This window comes from Cyrtonyx montezumae, unplaced genomic scaffold (assembly GCF_038088225.1).
Source record: "Cyrtonyx montezumae isolate F1298 unplaced genomic scaffold, pur_monq_1.0 scaffold_10, whole genome shotgun sequence".
Lineage (NCBI taxonomy): Eukaryota > Metazoa > Chordata > Aves > Galliformes > Odontophoridae > Cyrtonyx > Cyrtonyx montezumae.
The window spans coordinates 51,277,264-51,302,911 of NW_027071826.1; positions in this window are offsets into that span (position 1 = coordinate 51,277,264).

Genomic DNA, 25,648 nt, shown 5'->3' on the forward strand with positions numbered 1-25,648 from the left:
GTATTCCTTTCAGATCTGCCTTTAGTTCTCTCTGTGCTCTAAAGCGCTTGAGAGCAGTTTAGATTGCTTTGGGCTATCATAAAGAGTGCACATGGATAGAGAAGAAAAGTGCTGGTCCTCATGGCTGTTCTTGCTCCAAGTTGTTCCTGAAACTTCATTCAAAAAAAAAAAAAAAAAAAAAAAAAGATCATTTATTTTCAATCTCATTAGAGTTTTTAGCTTTTTAATGTGCACCTGATGATTTGTTTCCACACATTACTGGACATACCTTAAAAAGGGAGATCCGGATTATGAAGGGGAGATAAGAGTTTGAGTGCAGGGAGTAGATGCTTGTGTCACATTATATGTAAGTCTGCATATGGTATGTACACTTGGAAAAAAATGTCAGCACAGTAGCAATGTTGTTGCAAGCATGGCGTCCCAGACGGCTGTTGAAGCTTTGGAATGAGACTGTTAGGTTTGACATGAGGGATAACTGACTTATTCTTTAAAAAGTTACTCAATATCCTTTTTTATTATTTTTTTTTTATTTTTTTTTAATGCCTGCATGAGCATCTCAAACATCTTAATGCTTGAGAATGAGTTGTAACGATTACGAGGCCCTGACCCCAACCTTGACAGCTTTTGGGACAACATGACGGTGCGTGCTGCAGGCAAGACAGTGTGCTGAAGTGGAGGAGATGTACTACTCTAAGCTACACTGCCACAATTTCTAGCAGGTATTTTGTAAAAACTTCCTTCCTCCTGAATATTCAGTGAACAGGCTTGCAAAAGGTGTGTGGCCCATGAGGTATGAAGCTACCATTTGTGTTGAAGGATAAGGCCCTAGAAGTCTCTTTTCACTTTTGATATGACCTTACACTTGTTTTTAGGAAAGGCTTCACCTTTCATGTCCAGTTTTCTGAATCTCTCAAGTTCCCTTAGCTTGACTCTTTCTGTAAACACTCTGGAGCTTGTGCTGAGTCCATCACTATCCTGGCCTCAAGGCAGAGTTTGAACGTGTAATCTTTTTTTCCACGAGCGTGAATTCAATCAAGCTTGCACATCGCTTCAAGCGCCATAATACTTCTGTGCTTAATTAAATGAGACAATCCATGTCCCTTAAGTTTAGACACTTCCCAAATATATTTGTGAATTAGGACTGCCTACAGTTAATGATCCTGGACTGCTTGTTTGAGCAATAAATGATGGTAATAACATTGTTTAATTTCCACTTCTCTTTTGCTTAATTCACTAGAAGCCAAAGAGAGAAATTAATTCCATATGATGTTTTGGTTGCTGTGTAACCTCCTATAACTAAATGCAAAGGGTACTGCTGTTGACCTTCTGCTCCAGTGCAAATCACAGAATGCAGCACTTGGCATAAATCTGTAAGAAAGAAAGAGTTTTGTAGATAACTTGGACATCTCCCTTCACAAGAGACTAATAAGTAATGTATTGTTCTATTGCAGTTGAAATATAGAGTCAGTAAACGAGGTGTGTCTCTGAATGAAATATTTTTGAGGGAAAGAAAGGAAAGTTGTTTCTTTAGTACAGCCATAACACTCGTGACTGAAGACCCATGTATAAATGAGGTTCTTGGAGACTTACTGCTGATACAATGGTACACATTGTTAAGTACTTTTCCACAGTAAAAATGTGAGCAAACTAAGGAACATGTGTTATGGTTAATAATGTTACTGTTAATTCTCCTCAGTAAGTTTTCTAAGATGACAAATTATATAACGAAGTCATTATTGATAATAACTTTGGTCTTTCTTAGCAAAAAAAAAATTGTCTTGTTATCAAGCATAAGATTACATTTCTGTAGCATTAATTAATTAAGAATTAAATTTCAAGGCATTTATCAGAAGAAACTTTGAACTTTTTTGGGTGTTTATCATCATAATACTCAAAATCAAGGAGAAATTCTTACAAAACGTGAGCAGCATGTTTTTTTCTCCAGGTGGACATTTATCTGTCGCTGTAGTTCTCTAATATTTGATCAACGTATCTAAAACTATACAGGAAAGACTTCAGTAATGAGCAGGTCAGGATTTGCATTTAGTTATGTCTCAGAACATAAGCTGTGTTTGCTTGAATATAGAAATAATCTTTTGACTTTATTTTCTGCTTCTCACGTTAGGAACTAACATTGCATAGTAGATTTTAATTAACTATTGTAATCAGAGTGTAACTTCTTAAGCTGACAGTTTGTGATTTTAAAGTTGTATTTTCAGTCTCTTTCTGAATCCAAACTTCTATTAATCATAATACCATTAGCGTTGGATGGGAAATGTCTTTCCAGTTTCTTGAAATTTTGAGGAATACCATCTTTGGTTCCACAGTGTGGGCAGAAGGTAAGATCCTTCGGAGTGTTTGTTTGTTTGTTTGATTGATTGATTGATTGTTTTGTTTTAACTTTAGTTTTCTTTGCTTGCTTGTTTCATTTTAGTTTTGCTGATGAAGTAAACTGCTTCATTTAGCTGAATGTTTTGTATCTGAGTCAAATGATTTCTACATGAGCTTCCTAACAGCTAATTATGCTAAACAAAATAGAAGGAAGGAAGGAAGATGTTTTCTCTGCCTGTCTGTCTTCCTGTCTATCCGTCTTTCTGTCTTGTCTATATTTGTGGGTGTCTCATTCCACCCCCACCCTCTCTCCTATGGAAGTCTGCTGTTCTTATTAACATTCCTAACATAATAAAGCAGACGGATTTGAGTTTACTTACAGAAACTTTATGAGCGAAAAGATTCCTGGCAATTTGTGTTGCAGCCTATGTTTTGTTTGACCAACAAGTTTCTTCTTCCTCCCTTGAGACTTTAGAGACTTCCCAATTCTCTATCTTCCCTTCTTCCCTTCCCTTCCCTTCCCTTCCCTTCCCTTCCCTTCCCTTCCCTTCCCTTCCCTTCCCTTCCCTTCCCTTCCCTTCCCTTCCCTTCCCTTCCCTTCCCTTCCCTTCCCTTCCCTTCCCTTCCCTTCCCTTCCCTTCCCTTCCCTTCCCTTCCCTTCCCTTCCCTTCCCTTCCCTTCCCTTCCCTTCCTTTCCCTTCCCGCCCCTTGCCCCTTGCCCCTTGCCCCTTTCCTTTTTTTCTTTCCTTTTTTCTTTCCTTTTTTCTTTCTTTTTTTCTTTTAACCTGTGCAGCTCATGAAATCTTCACTTAAAAATATGGAGGGGATTGATTACCTGCTTTCTCCAGGAATCTGAAGTCTCTAGTCCCAGAATCCTTATTGCTATTAGGTCAGTGGGGCTGATACGAACATATTGTGGATCAGCTTCACTCTGTGCATCCAGCTATGTTTCCCTCAAACCATGTGGAGAAGAAGAAATGATCCATAGCGAGCTATAGCCCTTGTTTTTCCCTGCTGTTATGTTTCTGTTCATACACAGGCCTTTCAATTTTATGATGCCAGCTTAACATGAAAGCTGAAATGTAATTGCATCCTCCTGAGTAAAATGGACAATATCAGTGCCTATTGCATTTTTAAAGAAAAGATTATAGAATTCACTCTGCTGCCTGCATTCTTTGCCTATAAATCCCTCTGCTGATGTAATGGGATTAAATATTCTAAATACTAGCTGGACCATTGTAATTCCATAAATGTGCAAAACAACGCCTACGTTATTTTTGTCTTAGAAAGAAATAAAATATTACAAGTAGGCTTCTTTTGGTACACCTTGTTTTACTTTATGAAACACTAGTGAGGACTTGATTCAGTACACATCGTGCTTATTGTCCCTCTCAGTTCTCCATTTTAACTTAAACTTCAACCTCTGTCACACCTCATAGGTCTAAGGCAATCTGCTAAATACTGCACAGTTGGCAGCTTCTTTGTTTGTATATTTTGAAATGAAGAACTTAAATATGGTAATATTTATGCCATGGGAAAAATAATTTTAATAAAATTGCATGGTTGCACACAAAATATTTCAAATATCTTTTTCCTCTTTTTTTTTTTTTTTAAATTGTTTCTGTCATTCTTTGTATCATTTTTAGTATCGTAGCACAGACCCAGGGAATGGGTGGCTTTTACAGAGATGAATTTAGAAATAGCATTTTACATTTCACCAATCCCATTTTGTAAGCTTCCCAGGTTTATTCATGCCTATGCACAGTCATGAAATAGTTTACTTATACTGTGAGCATAAAAATGCCGATACACCCCACTTTCTTTGAACAGTGTCCACAGACCTCTCCTTTCCCAGCCAAATGATGCTGTGTACTTCCCTGAAAGAACAATTGATAGCAACGTTAAGCAGTGTAGTTCTCCCTGAAAATGTGTTTCTCCATCTCAAGTCAACACAACCTTTCCTCAACACTGGAATTTATTCTTTGCAATCCATCTCTAATATCCCACAGAACTCACCAAAAAAAGCTTAACCAAGCTTACCAAATGGAGGATATGAGAAAGAGCCCTTTAGCTGTTTTAGAAAACATTGCCAAAGTGAGACATTCATAGACACAGGAAGATCTGATCTAAAGAGACCGGGGTATTTAGGATAAAATAGTTTAACTCTGGTAATAGCTGAGATAACTGCATATATAAGAAACTGTAAAACGTGTAGTTTTATATTAAAATTACCTTATGCTTGTTTGAAGCATGAGGGAGGTTGCTTTGCTTCTTGTTGTTTAGTTGGTACTAAGGAGGAGGTGCTGAAGGACTAATTCCCACTGATGTGTAGTTTGTTCTGCAGCATGGAATGAAGGGAGTAACAGACTACTCTTCCAGTTATTATCATAGCTGCATCCATCTTAGCTTCCAATTAATTACTTAAGGAAAGACTCAGTAATGCCACACCATTACTTTCTGAGAACATGTCTAAAGAGCTGCGATGAACATAATCAAAATATGGACAGGGGGACCTAACACTGAAGTAAGTATGCTCACCTCAGCCTAGGAATCCTTGGAAACACAGCAATAACCATTTGAGCCCTCAGAAAGTATCAGAGCATGCGTCTCTAAAACAAGATTATGTTCAGAAAGGTGCTGATCATTAACTTTGGATAAAATCAGTAAGAGCAGAGAATTTGCAGGGCAACGCAAAACAATGTAGAGGAAATACTGTAGCATACTAAATACTAAAACATTGTAGTGTTGTAGTATTGTCATATGGGGTCAGATAAAGAAGTGCAACTTTAAAATAGGAATTATAATCTGTTATGCTGCATCTGTATGGGAATTTTGAAAGATCCTGAAAGATTTCTTAATGTACATTTTGAAGGAGATTCTTTAACTTTTTCCACTAAAAATAATAGAGATTTTTCTTCTGAAGATGTATGGTGCTACAAATGTTGTGATCTTTTTTTTTTCCTCATTAGAAAGAACATAAAAGACCTGTAATGCCTTTTTCAAGAATAGCTGTATATGTTGTCTTATTGTAACTCTACTAAATCATGGCAGATATAACCATATTAACCTGATTTTTAGCCAAATTGAAGTTAACTTACTCTTCAGTCTCTATCTGAATAAATGCAATCATCAATCATCTTAACGTGTTGACGGAATCATCAAGTTTCAGGCAATGTACTGTATAACCATCTTCAGATCTTAATGCCAACCATCTTAAATATTTGTCCACTGTTTAGAGTAAAAAAAAATGGCTCAACTCTGCCATGGGAGAGGGTGGAGTTGTCTTCTCTGTCCTAAAGCAGAACTCACCCTTCACTCTCTTAGAAACTTAAAGAACTTGCGCTCATTTATTTCCCCCCACATCTCTGAATATATCCCTGGCCATATTACTGACACTTCCCATTTAAATTATAAATAATAAACATGTGATTTCACTAAACTCTGTTTCAGCCTTCTTATATGTGTAATATGGAAGAAGGCTGTATCTTTAACTCAGGTTTGAACTGGAATTATATTTTGGAATATTATTGTCTAGAAGATCATAGAATCATGGAATCATCCAAGATTGGAAAAGACATCCAACTGTTCACTTATCACCAATATTTCCACTAAACCACACCCATCAATGCAAAGTCTAAATGCTCCTTGAACAACACCAAGGACTGTGACTCCACCACCTCTCTGGTCAGCCCATTCCAGCGCCTGACCACTCTTTCAGAGAAGTATTTCCTAGTGTCCAACTTGAGATGTCCCATTGCAACCATAAGTCTGGATTAAACAATGAAATTCTATACAAATGTCACTCCCCCCCCCCCCTTCATTTATCATTGCTAGCATCAGTTATCAACATCACACTTTAACTTTTGCTTTCCTATTACCTGCTCATAATGTGGTCTGAGTTATCTTCCAAGTGTTAAACCAAACCCCATGATATCAACATAATTCTTTAGATAACCAGACAAGTAATTTTTGTTGAAAACAAAAAACAGTTGAATAATAATTCTAGTTTTACAGCCCATCCTATACTGATCTATAACCTTAGTACTATTCAGTCCAGCTGCTGCTGTCCTCATCCCAGTCTTGAGGCAGTTTGTGTATTTAGTTCTGATTTTAGTTTATCATGTTTTCTAGAACTCAGACGCTTTCCTTGACGATCCTCAGTGGACACGTGTGAACTAATTATAAAAACTGTATATGTATCATGATTTTTCATACACACTAAATTCAATCTAAGCATAATTTCATTGATGTATTTAAAAATCCTTCTCAAGAAGAAATATTTGTAGGCAGCTGTTCACATATGTTTCTTCAACCACTTGAATGTTAAAATTTGTAAAGAATTTAACCCTTTTTTTTTAAACAGTAAAATACATTCCATCTTGTGAAAACTGGCTGTGGATTTTGCAAAGGACTTGCTGTGAGCTACTTACAATACCCAAGTGGTAGATAGTTGAATCTAGTTGGAAGGTCAGTGTACTCAGAGTAGTTCGGGAATAGAAACCCCAGGCCAGAATTCATCTATAAATGCAGTTTGTTAAAACAACTACTGTAATGGGAAGTTGGGATTTTAGATATTGAAATTTCAAGCTGAATTAGACTGCAGTGCACTTACATAACTTACTATTAAGTTAATTTTGTGAAGAGATTTCAGAAAACATTCTGTATCAAATCTCCATATAGTAGACTAACTACATACACATGGTTATTGTCAACTTTTAATATTTTGATAAGGGGAATGATGAGAAGCATAAAAAATGAATGGAAATAACTACATTTCCTATGTTGCCACAAATATCCTGAGTGCTAAGGTCTTGCTTGACAACATTCTGCAGTCTTTGAGGGTCATCAGGCTGGTAAAAAATAAAGTTCAGCAATGTTAAGCTGAGTTAAGAGTTGTGCCCAGCAGCCATGTACCCCTGGAAGACTTTCTGGTACAGGGATCCTCTACTATGGCAGGAACAGCAAATCAAATTCCACAACAGGACATGCTGCAGGAAAAGAAAAACCTTTACTTGCCTTGGATTGAGACTAACACGCAGCACCAAATGTATCTTGCCTGTCTATTGCTGAATTGTAAAAGGTATAGAACTGAATATCTCTGATTATGTTCATGAGAAATAGACCACAATACTCTCAGTTAACTTATTCTGTAGCTTTTTAAATCAGCAGCTTTATGACCTACTTTTTTTTGGGTTTCTTACTGCATTTTTAGTCTGAGGAGTTTTGAACACAGATATTTTGTTGTTTTCTGCTAGGAAAAAAAAAGAATCTTTTGTAAAAGGAGTGTTTTTAGTGAGAATTCCATGGCTCAGTTTTTTACTACTGTGACCCATCTTTAAGCTGTAAGCAGTGGTATCTTTTATTTTCTGTGGAACCAAAAGCATTGGTAACCTTGCTTTGCCTTTCTTTGTGCTTTGTGGTTTTCATTAATAAAGTACCATTTTGCTTCGGGTTTCCTGTTAACTATGCTGTAATACCTGCACCCCAAAATGTATTTATCAGCACTTGCCACATTTCTTTCAATCTAGCTTGATATAACTGCCTATTTAGTAACCTTCTGTAGCATCAAATGCTTGGAATTCTGGAGAACGCCTCATCACAGAGATATCTGTGCAAGAGTCCTGCAGTTCTCATTTTGTTTCTGTTATGATACAGCATACCTGTGTCGGGCTGTACCACACAGATGTGGACATTAATGATCTTGTAATTAGGTGAGGCTGGGATAAGAGTGAGCACATGGCTGCAAACACTCAACAGAGGATTTCTTTCATTTTTCTTTCCATCTGTAGAATGAGAGAGCTCACAGTACCAAGGAAATGCTGGATGAATGTGCTATATAAATCCCCCAGAGAGTCTTGGTAATAGGGAAGTGTGAAAGTGTCTGCTGCAGCACTTTTTATTTGAAATAAATATTGCTTTAAATTGAGATTTTCCTATATGAAGTAAAAGAATGTCCTTTATGCAAACAGGTTTAAAAGGAGAGAGTGACTATCAAAATGAGAGCATAAGGCATGCTTGAATGATCAAGACTATGGAGATAAAACAGGGTATAGGAATATGTGTATGTATATGCAGTGGCATAAGGATGGAGAAATGGACAAAAAATCACATTGTATCTGGCTGTCCAGAAAATATTTTATGAATACACTAAGATGTATAATCCAAATAAACAGCAAGTAAATGGATCTGAATGGCTGTTCTGCTGTAAAATTTGTCAGAGATCAAAGCACATTTGATATTGGAGGTAGAAGAACTACAAGTATTCTCTATGCCACTTCAATATTTTCCATTTCCTGTTTCTTTCTCTGATGCTTGTTTTGTCATCTCTGGGATCAAGAGGAACAGAGTAAGTGGATATCTTTTTCAGTAAAATATCTGTAAGATTATGTACATTTTTTTTTCTTGTAAATCAACAGAAAACTACTCATTATTCTTTCTCTTAATTCTAGCTGTGGTTAGTATGTGGCACCTTAGCTCTTATAAACAAGCATTACTATTAAACAAAGCAGTCATTGACTGCTTTTTATTTTTATTTGTAGGGATCTCATACTCAAGTTTTTCTATGTCTTGTTTTGCTGCTTGTGTCTTTGGTAATCCACAGGTCTCGTGTTACTCAGCTTTTCTCCTGTGTTTGCTGGAATTGCACTTCATTTAATACATTTGTGAAGTTGACCTTTAACTCACTTGTTGCTGCTCATTTCTCCCACTTTGTCCTTTTCTCAGGATAATGGTCTCACTTTCAGAAGATTGTTAAAAATACCTGCATGTATCTGCAGTCTGTAATGCCTAATTAGTCAGCTCCAAAATAATTGTCTCCTTCAGCTTTTTGTTCTGTCTTCTGACATAAAGCTGTTTCTCAGTGCATTTCATTAACCTGTTGCTTAGCCTGTGCCTAGAACATGCTTCAGATGCAGGAACTTCTCACTAACAGTTGTCTCTTAAAAATTACATCAGTAGTACGGAGTTCTTAAGTAAATTGTGAAAATACCACAAATAATTTGTTCATCTATAAGATTCCAAAGTATAACTGGTATCTAGGGCTTTTCCAGGTTTTGCTGATCACTTGGCCTCCTTTATCACTGCCAGCTGAGATAGATTAAGTGAGGCTGAAAGTACTACTAACTCAGCCCAGGCATGCCATTTGTGTGCTGATTGCTCACAGTAGCATACTGGAGTCCAGCAGCTCCATCTCTCCTTTTCCATATTGCTGAAGCTTTTAACCCAAAAGAATATGTGAAGGAAAGACAGCAGGAAAACAAGGGTAAGGGATCTTAAGAAAACAAAAGTGTATGTGTTTGATGTTGCATTGGAGGCGATGGTAAACTATCACAGGAGAAACGTGAACAGTTTTCTAAGATAAAGCTTCTTTTTTTTTTTTTAACCTAGCGTGGTGTAAATGTGAGAGTGATACTTCACGGGGAAGTAGGGGAAGACAGATAATCTCTTCTACTGTGTGCTGGGATAAAACAAATCTGGTTTTTGTAGATTAGGAGAACGTTAAAAGTATGATTACATGTACTGTGGCCTCTGGTATGTTTCTTGAGCTTGGCTGAGGAAGAAAGCACAATCCTCTTGAGATTCTGGAAGACTGAAATAGAGAATTGCTGATACAACAGAAGTGCTTGCTTCAAAGAACTGCTGATGGAGTGCAGTGGGATAGATTTTGTATGATAGGAAGTTTTTGCCCTATATGTGCTAAAATTAGATTATTCTACTGATTATTTTTTTTTGTTGTAGTGTTTAATTGTAGTATGCATTTTCATTGTGGACAGCTTTTGTTGCCTGTGTTTTTCTTCCTTTAAAATGAGGACTGTCAATTCCCAATTACAGTGAATTCTCTGTTAAAAAGAAGCTTGCAGTAATGAAGCTGTATTGGTAAATGAACTACCCAAGTTATTATTTTTCAGACTGATTTCAGCTTTGAGGAGATGATAATCTCTGCAGCAATTAGCTTTTATTTTTTTATGGCTTTACTTACACGTGTTAGTGGAAGGGAATGCAGGTCACTTGTCTCCTTGGAAACCAGAAGATAAAATTATTCCAGTTGTATCTGTTGCCTGTATTTTGTTAAACATTTTTTTTTTTTTTGTTTCCACAAGGATAACTACCTAGACAGTGAACTATTAACTAATTTGTAATGGTTTTCAGTCTTATGCTAAAGCAAGGGGTCTTGCAGTGGAACAGCAACAGGAGTCTTCTTAACTGAGCAGTTCTGATACGCTTCTTTCCTTAAGCTTCTTGCATTCTCATTAGAAATCAGAGCATTACAAGGTGTTCCCTTTGACTCATGCTCTCGACAGTTTATGGGGTTTCTCTCCCTCTTCTCCAGCCTTTTCAGCGCAAGCTTATTTCTATGCAAATATTTTAAACAAAAGCCTAGTAGAATATGTTCTTTCTATGTGACTTAGGCTTCTAATGGTAAAGAGCTCATCTATAATATATGTCATGTAGCTTTTATTCCCATGGAGGTACTAAAGCTGAAATGCAAGGAGAATGAACACGAGGATGTGCTAAGAGTCTGATAACTGCAGGTCAGAAGCACTTTAGCAGGTGTTAAAGAAGTACAATGTTCTCTTTAGAAGATAGATACAACATGACAGGTGGTTTTTACTAGTAGCAGCGTGGCAACATACAGCAACTAGGCAAATGGGTCTCGCGACTTTTTTAATGCAAGATGACTGCCTGCAGTGAGGCTACTTGAGTTTGAACTGTATCATGATTGTTGACCCTATGACTTTGTATTTTTAGCATAGTTGAAATGTTTTCCATTGTAATACATTCATAAGCGTACAGCAGAATAGTACACCAACTTTGAGATAAGATGATTTTTTTTTTTCTGCATCATAGGAAAAATTATTTGTTCACCTTTTGGTCTGTCCTTGATTCTTCCCTGTGTGCCACCTGAGACAACTTGCATTGTTACCAGCAAAAATCCAAACTCCTTCACTCTTGTGCATCTTTCATGCTATTCTTTGCTTATAAAGGAGCAATACAAGCTTTATTTCAGAGCTGGAATTCTATGAAGACTAAAGCAAGACTGAACGGGGCAGTGAATTGGTATGGTGTCCAGCAGAGCTGGCACTTTGCAGACAGCTGTCAGGTCTGAAAGTAAACTCAGGTGTTTGAGAAAACTACAGAGCAAATCGTGTTAGGTAGAAAGACACTGTGATATCAGAATAGTTTACATAGATCTTGTTTCTGTGACTTACTTTCCTGCTCAGGATGTGATTTTTGGTTGCTTTCATGTTTGTCTGTCTGAAAAACAGTGTTTGGAGTTGCAGCCTGACAGTCCTGAATGGAATCTTTTTTGCAATCTGAAGCAAAAATATGAAATAAGCTACTTAGCATCAGTGCAAGGCTTGCTGAGATTTCTAGGTATTCAAATTGAGTTATCTGTGGGGAAATGGATACCAGTTCCCATTAGCATTTAATGTTCTTCACTATTTTTCTGTGGTTAAACATTAGTAACTTTGACGAGGACAGGATTGTGCATGACAAATAAATTGTGCAAAGTGGTGGTCTTTTATTGCTTATGTGAAAATGTGCTACTGCTTTTTTATTTTTTATTTTTATTTTTTTTCCTGACTGACTGATAATATGCCAAGGAATAATAAACTGTGTAGCATTACATGCAGAAAAAGATAAGCCTGTCTAAAACATTTCCTTATTTGTGGCTTCCTACTCTCGTAATACCAGGTAGTTTTACTAAGTACAAGGTATTTTAATAGACCTATTTACAAAGTTCATTTTTTTGTTTAACTGTGTTTTGTACTAGAAGTTATAAATATATTTTTATTTATTTTTATTTATTAAAACAAGGCTGCTGCAAATAGAGAAACCTAATGATAAAGCAGCAGTACTGATGGCAACATTTAACTTGATTTCTTAAGTAAACCAAATAAATAAATAAAAGGAAAATTCTAAGGGCTTAAGGGAGTCTGGAGCTTATGAGGATATTGAAGTAATTTAACAAATTTAATAGTTTCAGTATGACAGAGATCATTCTTGAGAGGGTAAAATGGTCCTGCATTATGATGACTGCAGAAGGTATCTACAAAGATTCCTCAGTGTCTATAATGTACTTCCCATTCACTTGTTTTTCTGACTAAATCACAACCTTGTAACACCGACTGAAGGAAGAACTTTAACAGGCAGAACAGTTAGTCTCTGTTCAAGGGCTAATGTTTGTATAATAAGTCGTAAACTGTATTGTAATGCACTTGACTTGCAGTATGTAACAAAAGTACAAAGGATATTACCATTTCAGAGAATCATGCTCTGTTGAATGGAATGTTGGTATGGCTCCTGTAGTGTAATGCAAATCTCAAATGCAAATCAGTTGAGACTTTCAGAAAATTAATGACAAATATCAGTACTGTATCACATGTGCAAAACTGAAATACTTAACAGAGTGATCTAGTTCAGAGTTCTTTCTGTTCTGGACAACCAGTCTTGTCTAAATTGGTCAACGTGGCAATACGAAGCCTGGCTTCATATAGCTAAACTCATGAAAATTGATAGGTAGACTGTCATTAGACGTTAGCCTTTTCCATTACTTTAGAAAGGCTTACTGCTGTGTCCTTGTAGCTGATGCAGTTTTAAGGATCTGTGTGTCTTGGTGAATGATGATGGTGACAAACCGTTGTGGGTTTTTGCTTGTCTTCTAAACTAGCCTTTGAATTTGATTGAGTGACTCTCTGGGTAAATCTGTCCCTATTACTTGCAGACATGAAAAGCCGTCCTGATGTTCTTATTTTCTCCTCAGAAGAGTAATAGTTAAGCACTTACTTTGGATGTGTAGCGTTAGCTGCAATAATTTTGAAAATTGTTATAACAGGTTTATAGCAGAGAGGGTTTTATTTGTATGTCCTAGCTCTTAGGAAACCATTGTTACTTGCAAAATGATACTGAGGTCCTCAACCCTGAGGAGATATTATGGAGCTGTTAGCAAAAGCAACAAATCCAAAGACAGATGAATAGAAATGCCATGGAAGCTTATGAAAACAATGCATTAATAAGTGTAAGCAACATGTGATTAGTGCACGGTGCTCCAAATGAAGATGCAGCTGCCACAGATTGAACTCTTATATGCAGCACTTACAGATCCCATGGTAGATTCTGTCTTTTCAGGTATATCCAAAAGGAAGATCAAAAGCATGAGAGGTTTTTCTATTTTTTGCAAGTGTGTATTTGTTTGTTCGTTTAAAGTCAGTTTACAAAATATTGTAAAGGCATTTACATGCCTGTGTCGATTTGTCAACTAGATTTTTCTCTATGGAAAGTGGAGAAGACAGTTGTAGCAAGTGGGAATTATATAATTCTTTTTTAAATTTTTTTTAAGTGCATAGCATTGACTTGTTGCTGCCTTTTCTGAATTAGATATCTAATCCCATGCAATTTAATTCTACTTCCAAAGAAATGGTTCGTGAAATCTACCCCAGTTACCACTAAAACATTTTAGTTTTTCATGGTTGATCTAATGAACCTTCCTAGGATAACCAGCATCAAAGTGGTTTAGTAAAGGCTTTGCTGATGTCTGCTGTCAGTTGCTCAGTCCTGTTCATTATAAGCACCAGAACTCAATAAGTGTAGTTGGCAAAATAAACCCTTTCTGGCTGTAGGTGATCTGACATGTCCTTAATTTCCAGATGAAACCCTAATATGTGGGCATGCAGTAAAGAACTTCACCTACTTTTAGTTTGTGTATACAGGTGGTATGAGCATTTAACAGCGGAAATAAAGTAGAATTAATAATGGAATTAAAAACAAATATTACACAATAGAAGCATGTTGAAATGGTAGTTTGAATTTCAGTTGAAAACGGATCTTGTGCAATGCAGCTCTACTGACATTATGTTTCTTGCTCTTAAGGTAGCTGTAGTTATTTGAAGTTAGCCTTTTATTACTCACGTTAGATCTTTTCTTTGTGGAGTATCTCTTCAGCTATAAGTACTTTAATGGTTGTGCTTTATTTCAGTATGCGTAATTAGGTTGGTAACTAAATGCAGCTTGGTTTGAAACATCTCTCCCAAAGGGAGCTGGGGAAAGACACTAGCAAGAAAAAGTTATGTTCTGATGTGTTTATTTTTCTTAAGAGTTTTTAAAGTGATTATTTTTCTTCAGCTTGACTGCAAAATACTGTAGTTTCATAGAACTTTGACTCTTGAAAATAATTTACGTCAGAAGCAAGATGGTGTTCTCAACGTGATAGCTTTGTTGTTGTGTGTGATGTTGGTTTACCTGAACACTGGAGTTTTCAGAACTTGTGCAAATAGCACCTCAGAGCAGAGTTTTCCAGGAGGCAGCACGTGAGCTCACTTTCCGAAATACTTGAGGTGAATACAATAGGAGTTATTGAAAATGTAAATTCTTATATTGAAATTCCTGTGGTTTCTGTGCAGTATAATGTAGGAAAGGCCAAGCTGGAAAGCCTTTATTGCAGAGACAGGTTTTTTGCTATTAGAGACTTGGGGATTTGGATAAACTGCTTGTGCATTCAAGGGCTCCTGAACATTTTGAATGCATTCCCAAGCATTTTTAATCTGGTCCTATGAGATATATATGAACTTTCTTGCCTAAAAACAATAGGTTTATATCATATCAGCCATCGCCTTTGTTTTAGTCTGCATCAATGGGTTTTGAAATTCCAAGTCACTGAGAAAGAATGCAATTGGAATGCCTTTTCAAAGAAGGCAACTGATTTCATGATTCTTGCAAGTTTATTTGTTGTGGCTGCCAGAGTACCAGAAGAAGAAAAGTTACCGTTACATATCCTAGTGAACCATCCTGTTCTTACAGAAACTGAAGCAGAGATGATTTGTCAAGTGTAGTCAGTACAGCATTAAGGCTAAAGAAGAATGCTGAAGTTTTGCACTTTTTTAGGAAGTTTTATATTGATCTTGTTTTTCCTTTTTAAACGAGCAAATATGGTAAGCTTGCTTCGTTGTGTTTTTGAGGCTGTTTGTTTGCTAAAACTGATTTTTGGGCAATAACAGAAGTGCTAGATTATGTTGCAATGTAAGAAGCAATAGAAGTTCTGATTCTATTTGCACAAGTAGTTTTGTTTGAAAGACAGTAGACACATGCAAGAGAATATTAGGAAATAACTAGTATGTTTCCATCTAGTATTTCTGTTGTATACATATTATCTAGTATCTCATAAACACAGATATGAAAATAGTAGAAATTTCACAGAAGAGTCAGTGAAAAGATCTTAGTGTTGCATAATTTAATTTGATGAGTGAAAAACTTTCATAACTGTAAGATGTGCTGGATATGGAAATGAAACTTCCCTATGAATGCAGATACAGTATGCAGCAAGCTGGTAGTAAGAGCTGAGAGTCATCAGATTGAAGTGATGCTATCTGAGGAAATCAAGGCTTTTGGTTTTTTCATTGTCACTGTTTGCTCTTTTTTAAAAGCAATTTCTGACCCAAACAGAAGTGGCTGCTCTCAGGATGTTTGGAAAGTGAAATCTTTGGAGCTGCTGGCAGCAGCTGTGTGGGACACAAGTTGTAAAACTCTGCTGAGATGTCAGTACTCAGAGTTTAGCTAACTGAATTTTCAGTTTCTCTCTCTTGCTATCACTTTCATCCTTTGCCATCAGTACTGCAACATATTGAACCACAGAGTGAGAACAGCTAGTGTTCTTAGCAGTTGGTTTCTAACTGTCAGGTTTATTGAAGTTATTTCATCACTTCAGAGTAGAGCAATGCTCTGTTGGATACTGCTGTTAAGTATTTTAAGAGCATGTGTAGTTTGAGTGTATGTGAGCCAGAAACTGTATTGACATTAAAATTAAAAAAGAGGGGGATCTTTTGGGCCCTACCTATAAACTTTATGCATCTATAGAAAGAAACTTATTAAGAGCTGGAAGGAGCCTTTTGGCTTTGTTGATGTAAGAAATACTTGGAGAGTTCTGAGAGGAAGCTGTTCCTCCAGGACAAAGCTGCTGCTTTCCTCCTTGTCCACTAGAGCTCCTGCACTAAGATCATCTGCTATGAGAGAAAGGGGGTAAATTCCCATTTGCTGCAGGTCTTATCCTTGTGCTTAACCGTGTTTTCTCCCTTTCCTTGCCACATTTTCAACAAACTTGAATGTGGTCATGTAGTCCCATGTGTTCACATTCAGTCAGGTGGGTCCTGGGTGGCAACAGTCAATATGTTATTCTCTTATTCATCTTTACTGTTTGGTGTTGACAAGTGATCTGCGTGTTTTTGTTGCCTTGTGTCCAATAATGATGCCAAAGATACTACTAGTATTTGAACTAGAGGCTTTAAACTGGTGAGTGTCACAAATAATCTGCTTCCTAACTTCATGACTAAGAATGCTTGGGGTAGTGATAGATTTTTGTTGACCTGTGGGAATTAGGGGTATAAAAGCACGGCTCAGCAGGTATCAGCTGCACCCAAGGCAGAATTGGAACAAGAAAGCAATCTTCTCCCATTCCGATGGGGGAACAGGGGAGTCCCAGTCAAATTTGGGCCTCAGTAGGCTGGAGGAAGCTTGCTGGGAACAAGTTGGTTTGGAAAAATGATTTTTTTCTTGGTATCTGTTTTGTGTAGATTAACACCTCCAGCACCATATGTCTTCTGTGCAGAGCTCTGTTAAAACTGAGCTGTATAGATGTGCAGTGTTAATGAGGAATATAACTTCCCTTAGTAATCATGTTTCTTTTTGTGCTGTTTTTCCTGGGGTCAGTACCTGACACAAGAGAGCTGTGGCACTTTTTTAGTATCTGGAAGCAGTAAAGATTTCAGAAACTCATGCTTTTTGAATATGTTGTAACGAGAACACAGATTTTGAATAGGCTATTGATTGCAAGATCTTCTGAAGCTATGGCTGAGAATATTTAAAAACCAGTGTAGGAGGTTTCCTTGATTCATTGTTTCTGAACTATTAGCTAAGTTTGAATCTTGAATTCTGAATGAAACTATGGCATAAATATGCATGAGTTTTGCAAAGATTGATCAGAAGTTGCTCAAGAAATACTTGTATTTGATGTCTTTTTTTTATTTCCTTTGAGGATAAAATAATTAAAAAAAAAAACCACCATTAAACAAGAAAACTTCACGTAACTGAAACCTCTGCTGCCATTTTGGAAAGTTAGTTTTCAGTCATCTTGCTTTTCTAAAAGTAAAATCTCACATGCGGAATACCTTGTGGAAAAAAAGGTGGTAGGAACAATTAAGACTCCAAAAGAAACTTGCAATTAACAACAATTTAATGCAGCACGTTTTTCAAGATTTTTATCAAAAGTAAAATGAAAGTGTTTGCAGTTAGTTGAAATCAAACCAGAGCAGTGGCCATGTGATGGAAACTATGCGTAGTAATGTAAGTGAATTTGTAGATGTTGATGAACTATTGTGCTTTTTTTTTTTTACTAGAGAGAAAATTTAACAATATATGGCTTGTGTTCTATAATATAGTGATTACACCCCAAATTGAGTCTGGATAGGTCACTTGAAATATGAGTTTCGTGCACAAAGAGGGTCCTAAATGTAAACAAGTTATTAGGATTTACGTGAAAGAAGAGGGAGCATGGTAACGAACCACTATAAGCATCTGGTACATTTGTGCTAAATACTGTGTGGTTCCAGCAGTCCATGAGAGGGGTTATAGAGGTGTTCAGGAGTATAGAACAGTTTTATGTAGAGAAAGATAAATGATTGAGGGCCATTAAATTTGCATATCAAATGAGGAAGAGGAGGTCATAGGGTTACATTAGGGACTTAAACACATGATTGAAATAAAAAGATTAGGAAGCTCCTTCCAGTACAAGAGGTAAGGCTTTAGTGTGGAGTTCCTGAGCAATATAGCAATATTCTGGAGCTTCTGAGGATTACTTTTTTCCCTTTAAAATAGTTAGTAAACATTTTAAATGTTGCACTGTGTAATAGAGGGCAAAATTAAGATTTCAGGAAGGAATTCGATATACCTCTGCAGGAAAAAAGAAAACAGCACCAGAGTGTCTGCTCGTGTGTGGTACAAGAAGTTTGTCATCATTTAATTTTTAGGAGCCTGTAGGGAACGGAAGATGATGTACCTTGTTTATATTTTACTTACATTTTTCAAAAGCATTTGTGGCCTTTGTTGGGTAGTGGCTGTTGTGGATAGATATATCTCTGTGCTGATTTGTTTGTATGTTCTTACATCCAGTCTCAGCTGGGCTGTTAGGGTGTTGAACGTTCTTTTTTCAGTAGCAAATTTGAGACATGAACCTGCTGGATTATGGAAGAAGCAATGGTCAGAGAAGGATGAGAGTGAAAAAATAAAAATAATGGTTTTATAGTATGAGCATCCTCTTTGCCCTGCATTTCAAGACTGTCCTTTCTAGATGAAGCCATCTATCCGGCTGACTTCAGACATTCTACATCCTGCCATCTGCCACAGCTGGTAAAGTTAGAACAGTTTGTCCATAGATATGTCATCTTTGGAAACATTCTGATGTGTTTATGAGATAATTTGCGTAAAAAAGATATCCTCGTACAAAACTTGGTAGCTCTGAGCTAAATGCTTTTCTAAATTATTTACAAAATATTTGCTGAATAATTTTGGCAAGGGAATTCTGTATGACCTGTTTGTAAATAACTCCAGACAGTACTTATTTAAAATTTAAACTGTCCTGATTATATGAATGTAAAATCAGGTATAACTTCTCCTTGATAGGATAAAGCGCAGTTCTTAACAATTGCAAACATGAGCTTGATTGCTTCCATTTTAAGACTATTGCTTGCAATTTGCATGGTATTTCCAGACTGTTGGCAGTTAGTCCATGATTCCCCACCCTCTCCCATCAGTATGTGGCAAATAATTCATGTTCTGAAAGAACTCTGAAATAGGTATGGAAACATTTCTTATGTGTGCTGCCTTTGTAGTTTTCTTATTATCACCTTGGATATAAATACCTATACTGTGTCTAAACAAATACGATTTATTTAGATAAACAGCATGAATTGGAGTCAACTCTCCTGCTATGCTGTCCTTTTCTACGGTGTCAGCGTCTTCCCTTACCCCACCTGTTATGAAACTGCTTTATCTTCTATGCTGAGCTTGCAAGAAAGGTTTCCTTAATCTTTGTGTCTCGGGCTGATTCACACAGAAATCTTCAGTGCCTGTCTTTAGAGTTCTGGTTCATCAAAAGCTGTCAAAATGTGCTTCCATGTAAGCAACGCTGTGCCAGTTGTATAGGAATAAGTTGTAATCCGTATTTTCTGTAAAGCCTACCCTGGATTTCATATAGACTGCCTTCAGCACTGGAAGTGGTGATGGTGCATGCACGTCCAAAATGGCAGCTTAGGGGGAAAAAAAGGAGAAAATATTGTTGTGGTCATCACATACTAATTGTCATTAATAAAACTGCATTATAAGCTCCTTCTGTCTTAAGGTGGCAAAATATCCTCTGAGGTATATAAGAATTCCCTCTTAGGCTGAGTAACTTCTGTAAAAACTAAGTATGTTTCAAACCACTTTGAATCAGTGATGATGACAGAAACATGAAGGATGCTACTGACGTAAACGTAGGCAGGAATTTTAACAGGGGAGACAAGAAAATAAAGCATGGGGTTCCAGTCATTGATTCTGGTTCTCTTGGGATTTCTAATGGCATCTGTTAACTAGTGGATAGAGAGATTGAATGCTTTGGAAATGCTCTTTCCCTTGTTTCTGAGGCACCATCGTCTTAAATTTCCTGAACGTGCTCTGTTTATCCTAATGGCAAAATTCCAGGGACAGAATCTGTAAGTGAAGATAATGTCTGAGGGAGAAGCACTGATCAATCTTTAGTTTGGGCTTGATAAATTTCCTTCTATATGTTTTATTAATTGCAAATAAAAATTAAAAATCTGTAGTTATATTACAAATATTCATTTCCTGAAGTTTAAACAACAATTAATCTGTTTTATATAAAACTGTAGGATCCTGCATACAGATCTTGATTTCCTTTCTGCAAATATATCCTTGGCTGTAATATTAAAAGTGAAGCTGATGCTCACCCTTCTCCTCTGTTCATTTGTTATAAGCCCTAGCATCCAGTCTAGGGCTTCCCAGCACAAGGATACTGGCATGTTGTAGTGAGGTCATCAATAAGCCACTGCAATGGTCAGGAGACTGTAAAACCTGGTGTATAAAAAAACTGAGATAACTCAGCCTTTTCAGCTTGGAGAAAAAAAAAAATCTTTTCAGCTACCTGGTCAGAATTTACCAAAGAGATGAAACTATCATCTTTTTGGAGATGTATGGTGATAGAATTAAAATAATGATAATACAAATTGGGATCTGTAAGATTGTAAGTAACTGTTCAGTGAAAAAACTATATATATATGTTGGTTAATTGCTGGAGGTTATCCAGAGAGGCTGGGGAATATCTGCTCTTGGAGATGTTTAAGATTTTGACAAAGTCCCAAGCAACCTGTTCCATTTAGACCTGCTTTCTGGAAGGGGATAGATTGAATGACTTTGGGTGTCCCTTCCAATCTAAATTATTCTATATGGCTGTGGTTCTAAAAACTGACTAGAAAGATTTAAACCCTGAAACTTTAACATAACCAAAAACAAAAATAAAACTAGTTGCCATTCTTGGGTGTCATGAAACAGGAGAGTTGAAAGTATTTTCCAGCTGCCTGTTGTTCCTACTTGGAGGATCTTAGAGTAATCTGGTCTTAGGAAAATGGCCTGGATCATGCTAAGTGTACACCAAGATATGGTAAAGTGAGCACCTTTGGGACTTATGTCATCTGAGCTGGATCAGATTAGGCTTTATGATTGGCCCAAGTCATTTGGAAGAAATCACAGCCCCATTGTAAATCTCTCATGTGGTCTACCCTTCTTTTCTGTTTACCCAATTCACTGATATTGCTGTGCTATGAAACTGGATTTATCTCATTAGAATGAATTAGTAATACAGTTGTCTATTGCTATGTTGAAAGAAGCGTAACTTATAGTAGCAGAAGGATCATCTGATTTTTAACCTGGATTGCTTATAAATAGATGTGGATGACTGATTTTATTGTAGTAATATGTCACAATATATTAGCTGAAGAAAAGGCAAATAACCTAAAATGTTGACTGCATCATGTAAAACTGTCTTGGTGGAGCTGTGATGGCTTTTTCAGGGCAAGCCTAGTTTAGCTTACTGTTATCTAAAATACAAAGATGTTCATGATGACAGGCCTACTTAAGAGCATGCATTACTGTGCAAGCTCTAAGAAGAGAGAGTCAAACATGGCAAAAATGTTTACCAACAGTCTTGCTAAGGAAATTTTGTGCTCTAGATCTCTGGACAATAACTAAAGCCGTCCAGGTCACTCACAATAAAATTTATCTTGTTAGATTGTGAACAAATACTTCTGGAAGGTAGGTGCTGGGACTTGGAAGGTCCCAAAGTGTTTTGACAGGTGACTTACAGAGGCGGGCAAGAGAAACTGGAGTGGAACTGAAATACTATATCAAAGTTTAATAAGACAAAATAAGGACATCAAGGAGAGTTTTGAAAAAATGTTATTATTCCAAGCTTTCATTTAATTTCTTGCTAGCTTTTAGAAAATTGAGGTTAGCAAAGGAGGCATAGCCATTAAACTAAGAACAAAGCTGTGTTACTTTAGTTCATGTTTGTATAAATACTGTAGCATGGATGCACTACACTAAAATGATTAATATTTAAATGACTCAAAATATTAGCAAATTGACCTCAATTTCCACTTTTTCAAGATTGCTGTATAGCATTAATTATGCAGATATGGTAGCAATGGTTTATAAGACAATATATTTACTGTAAAGTTTTTATTAAAAACAAACAAACCCAACAGCCTCCCACACATTAAAAATAAAGGGAAAGTCCTTCCTAATGATGATTGTTGTACTTTAACAGTGTACAGCTAGCTGTTTGCTCCATGCCAAAGTGGGGTGGGAGAGAGAATCAGGGGGAAAAAATCAACTTGTGGGTTGAGATGGAAACAGTTTTATAGGACAGAAAAGAAGGGGGGAATAATAACAGTAATAATGATGATAGAATATACTAAATGAGTGATGCACAATGCAATTGCTCACCACCTGCCAACTGATGCCTGGCTAGTCCTCAAGCGGTGGCAAATTCCTGTCCAACTCTCCCACTTATATAGATTAACTAGATGCCATATGGCATGGAACAGCCCTTTGGCCATTTTGGGTCAGCTGTCCTGATCCCATCCATTCCAAGCTCATGCACACCCTTGCTGTCAGGGCAGTGTGAGAAGCTGAAAAGTCCTTGACTTTCTGTAAGGGGTGCTCAGCAACAATTAAAATCTAAGTATGTTAACAGCATTGTTTTCATTCTAAATCCAAAATGCAGCAACATACTGGAAAGAAAACCAACTCAACCAGCCCAAATCAGGATGAAGAATCAGCATCTTTGGAACATAAATATTCATATTCATTTCCTCCCCTCTTCTTTTTGACTCAATACTTTGTACAGTAAAAATGCTCAAAGGGACGATAAGAGCCTATGAGGCTGTTAAGAGATTGATGAGAGGTAAACGAAAATGATGTTTTGAAGAATTCACTGTGGTGAATCCGTAAGTGAACTGGGAGGAATGAGAAGCAAGTGTGTTTTAAAATTTCCCACATATAGAATCTGGTGAAGTACAAGCAGATTGCTTGAATCTCTTTAGCTACTCCCAGCTCCTCCTCTTAATAGCCAGTAGTGTTATGTTATCAGAGGTCGGGATTCTTACATTAATATTCTGTGACACTGATTATATTTAAAAGATGGAATGTTTTTAACTGGAAACCTTGCTCAGCACTTTCTCTCAAAGGACCTATCTTGCTTCAAGATATTGTACAGTTGTTAGCTAACTGAAAGTTAAGAACTAGTGAGTAGATTTTTCTGCCTACACCCTATTGGTTTTTGTGATTTTATTATTTGTATCCCATGAATATTCCAATGCATGTAAACCCTTCTCATGCAGCTGGGAAAGATATTAAAAGAAGGATTTCATGGTTGTATTGTGAAATAATATTACCAAGATCAATGTTTTTGCATGGGAACAATTTTTTTAAAAATTTTAAAACTGAGCTGAATAATGCACAAAACTTATCAAGTAATAGATCACAGAATCATAATTGTGGAGCTTGGGAGGGGCTTCCACAGATCATCTAGTTCAACCCCCCTGCCAAAGCAGCTCCCCAGCCCAGGTTGCACAGGTAGGCATCCAGGCAGATATTGAACAGCTCCAGAGAAGGAGATTCCACTAACTCTCTGTGCTGCATGTGCTCCGTCACTGCACTGTGAAGAAGTGCCCATGCACATTTGTGTGGAAGCTTCTATGCATCAGTTTGTGGCCACTTCCCCTCATCCTATCACCATTCACTGCTGAGAAGAGTCCATCCCTTTACCTCCTGCACCTTAGGTGTTTATAGACATGGATTAAATCCCCTCTGAGACTTCTTTTTTCAAGGTTGAATAGACCCAGGTCTCTCAGCCTTTCCTCATAAGGGAAGTGTTGCACAACCTTTATCATCTTTGTAGCGCTCCTCTGGACTCTTGAGGAGATCCCTGCCTTTTTTGTACTGAGGAGCCCAGAACTGGACGCAGTACTCCAGGTGAGGCCTCACCAGGGCAGAGTAGAGGGGGAGTATCGCTTCTCTCAGACTGCTGCCCAAGGTCTTTTTAATGTGCCCCAGGATGCCACTGGCCTTCTTGGCCACCAGGGAGCACTGCTGGCTTTTGTCTGGTCTGTTATTCACCAGGACACTCAGATCCCTCTCCTCAGAGCTCCTCTCCAGCGGTCATCCTCCAACCTGTACCGGTGCATGTGGTTACTCCTCCTGAGGTGCAAGACTCTACACTTGCTCTTGTTAAACCTCATCTGGTTGATGCTGGTTCTAGTCAGCCGGTTTTTTGTTTGTTTGTTTTAAACAAAGCACAAAATGTAAAGCAGTTCAGAAGATTGGGATGTCAGGCCTAACTGTTCTCAGCAGTCTTGTTGGTGAACTGTCCATCAGAAGTGTTTTCTGGCTGCGGAAATCCTTTAAAAAATAAATAATCCAGTAGAGTTTTCATTGGAAATGCTAAAAGTAAACTGTAGCTGCCTTGATATTTAACTCAGGATGGATATAATCCATCTTATCAGCCACTTTTTTTCTTTCTGGGTCAGAGCTCATCAGCTGATGCACAGTTGTGTAATTCTGGTAGCACAGCATGTTCTCATCAAGGATCTGTGTGCTGTGGGGAATGTTATCCCTTGAGGTGGCTGAGGAAGCCTGGGGGAGTCAAACCCTTGTTGCCATGAGGTGATTGCTCTTAAGATATCACTAATTAGTGGTGCTCTAGATTTTTATAACTTCTGAGCTGTATATACTACACAATTAAAATAAGAGTCACTTCATGTATTCCATCTTATAATGACTGTAAAAGCTTAAACTGTTGTGACTAACATGTTATAAAACAAGCAGACTTCTGTCTTTCAAAATCTCATGATTTTGAAACCGTGTTTCAGACTTCACTTATGCACATTAGCGTTCTCAGTCCTATGAATGACAGGCTGAAAACGTTGCTGCCTGCTGCTGGGGTTCTAATAAGTTGTTTGAAACCCAAGTTTTATCACGTGATACAGGCTGCAACACAGAAACTGAAAATCTAGCTAGCTTCAGGGTTTCTTTTCCCTGACAGAAATACCATGCAGTTCCTCCGAAATCCACCATATTTTGCATTCCCTCAGGGTCCTTGCTATCTGTTCCTGCCAGCCCTGGGGAGCAGGGTGCCTCCTGGTGCTTCCATGAGATCTGGAATCTGCAGATTGCTCAAAAACGAGATATCTAACATCTGTCAGCAAGCAGAAGTGTTTATTGGGAAATTTTACCTAATAATAGAAATCATTTATTTGAGAATTCCAAAGCCAGTTCAAGATAAAATCAAACTAGTTCTGCTGTGGATTGTATTGTGAGATTTTTTTTTTAGCTTGCTAAATCATAGCTTTTGCACAGAATTCTGCAGCTCCACATCTAATGCTTTCACTGCCTTACTACCTGTGAGTGTCCAGAGGAAGATAGTTGTGAATGATCATCTGTACAGATATGATTGAAAGAGGATTTTTGGAAAATGATTGTCCTTTGGCTAGAGTGTTTTTTTTTGTTTGTTTGTTTGTTTTTTGTTTTTCTTTAATTCTCTATTCCACTGTTTTAATTTCTTTCACTGCTGGAACCAAGAATTTTGTGAAATTGAGCATGCGTGGGTTGTTATCAGCAATTGTCCCTGCAAGACTCATTTTTCGTATTAAGCTGCCCTGCAAAGGCACTGCCTGGTTAGATTTGCCTGTAAGGAAAATGCTGTGAAGCTAGCTCC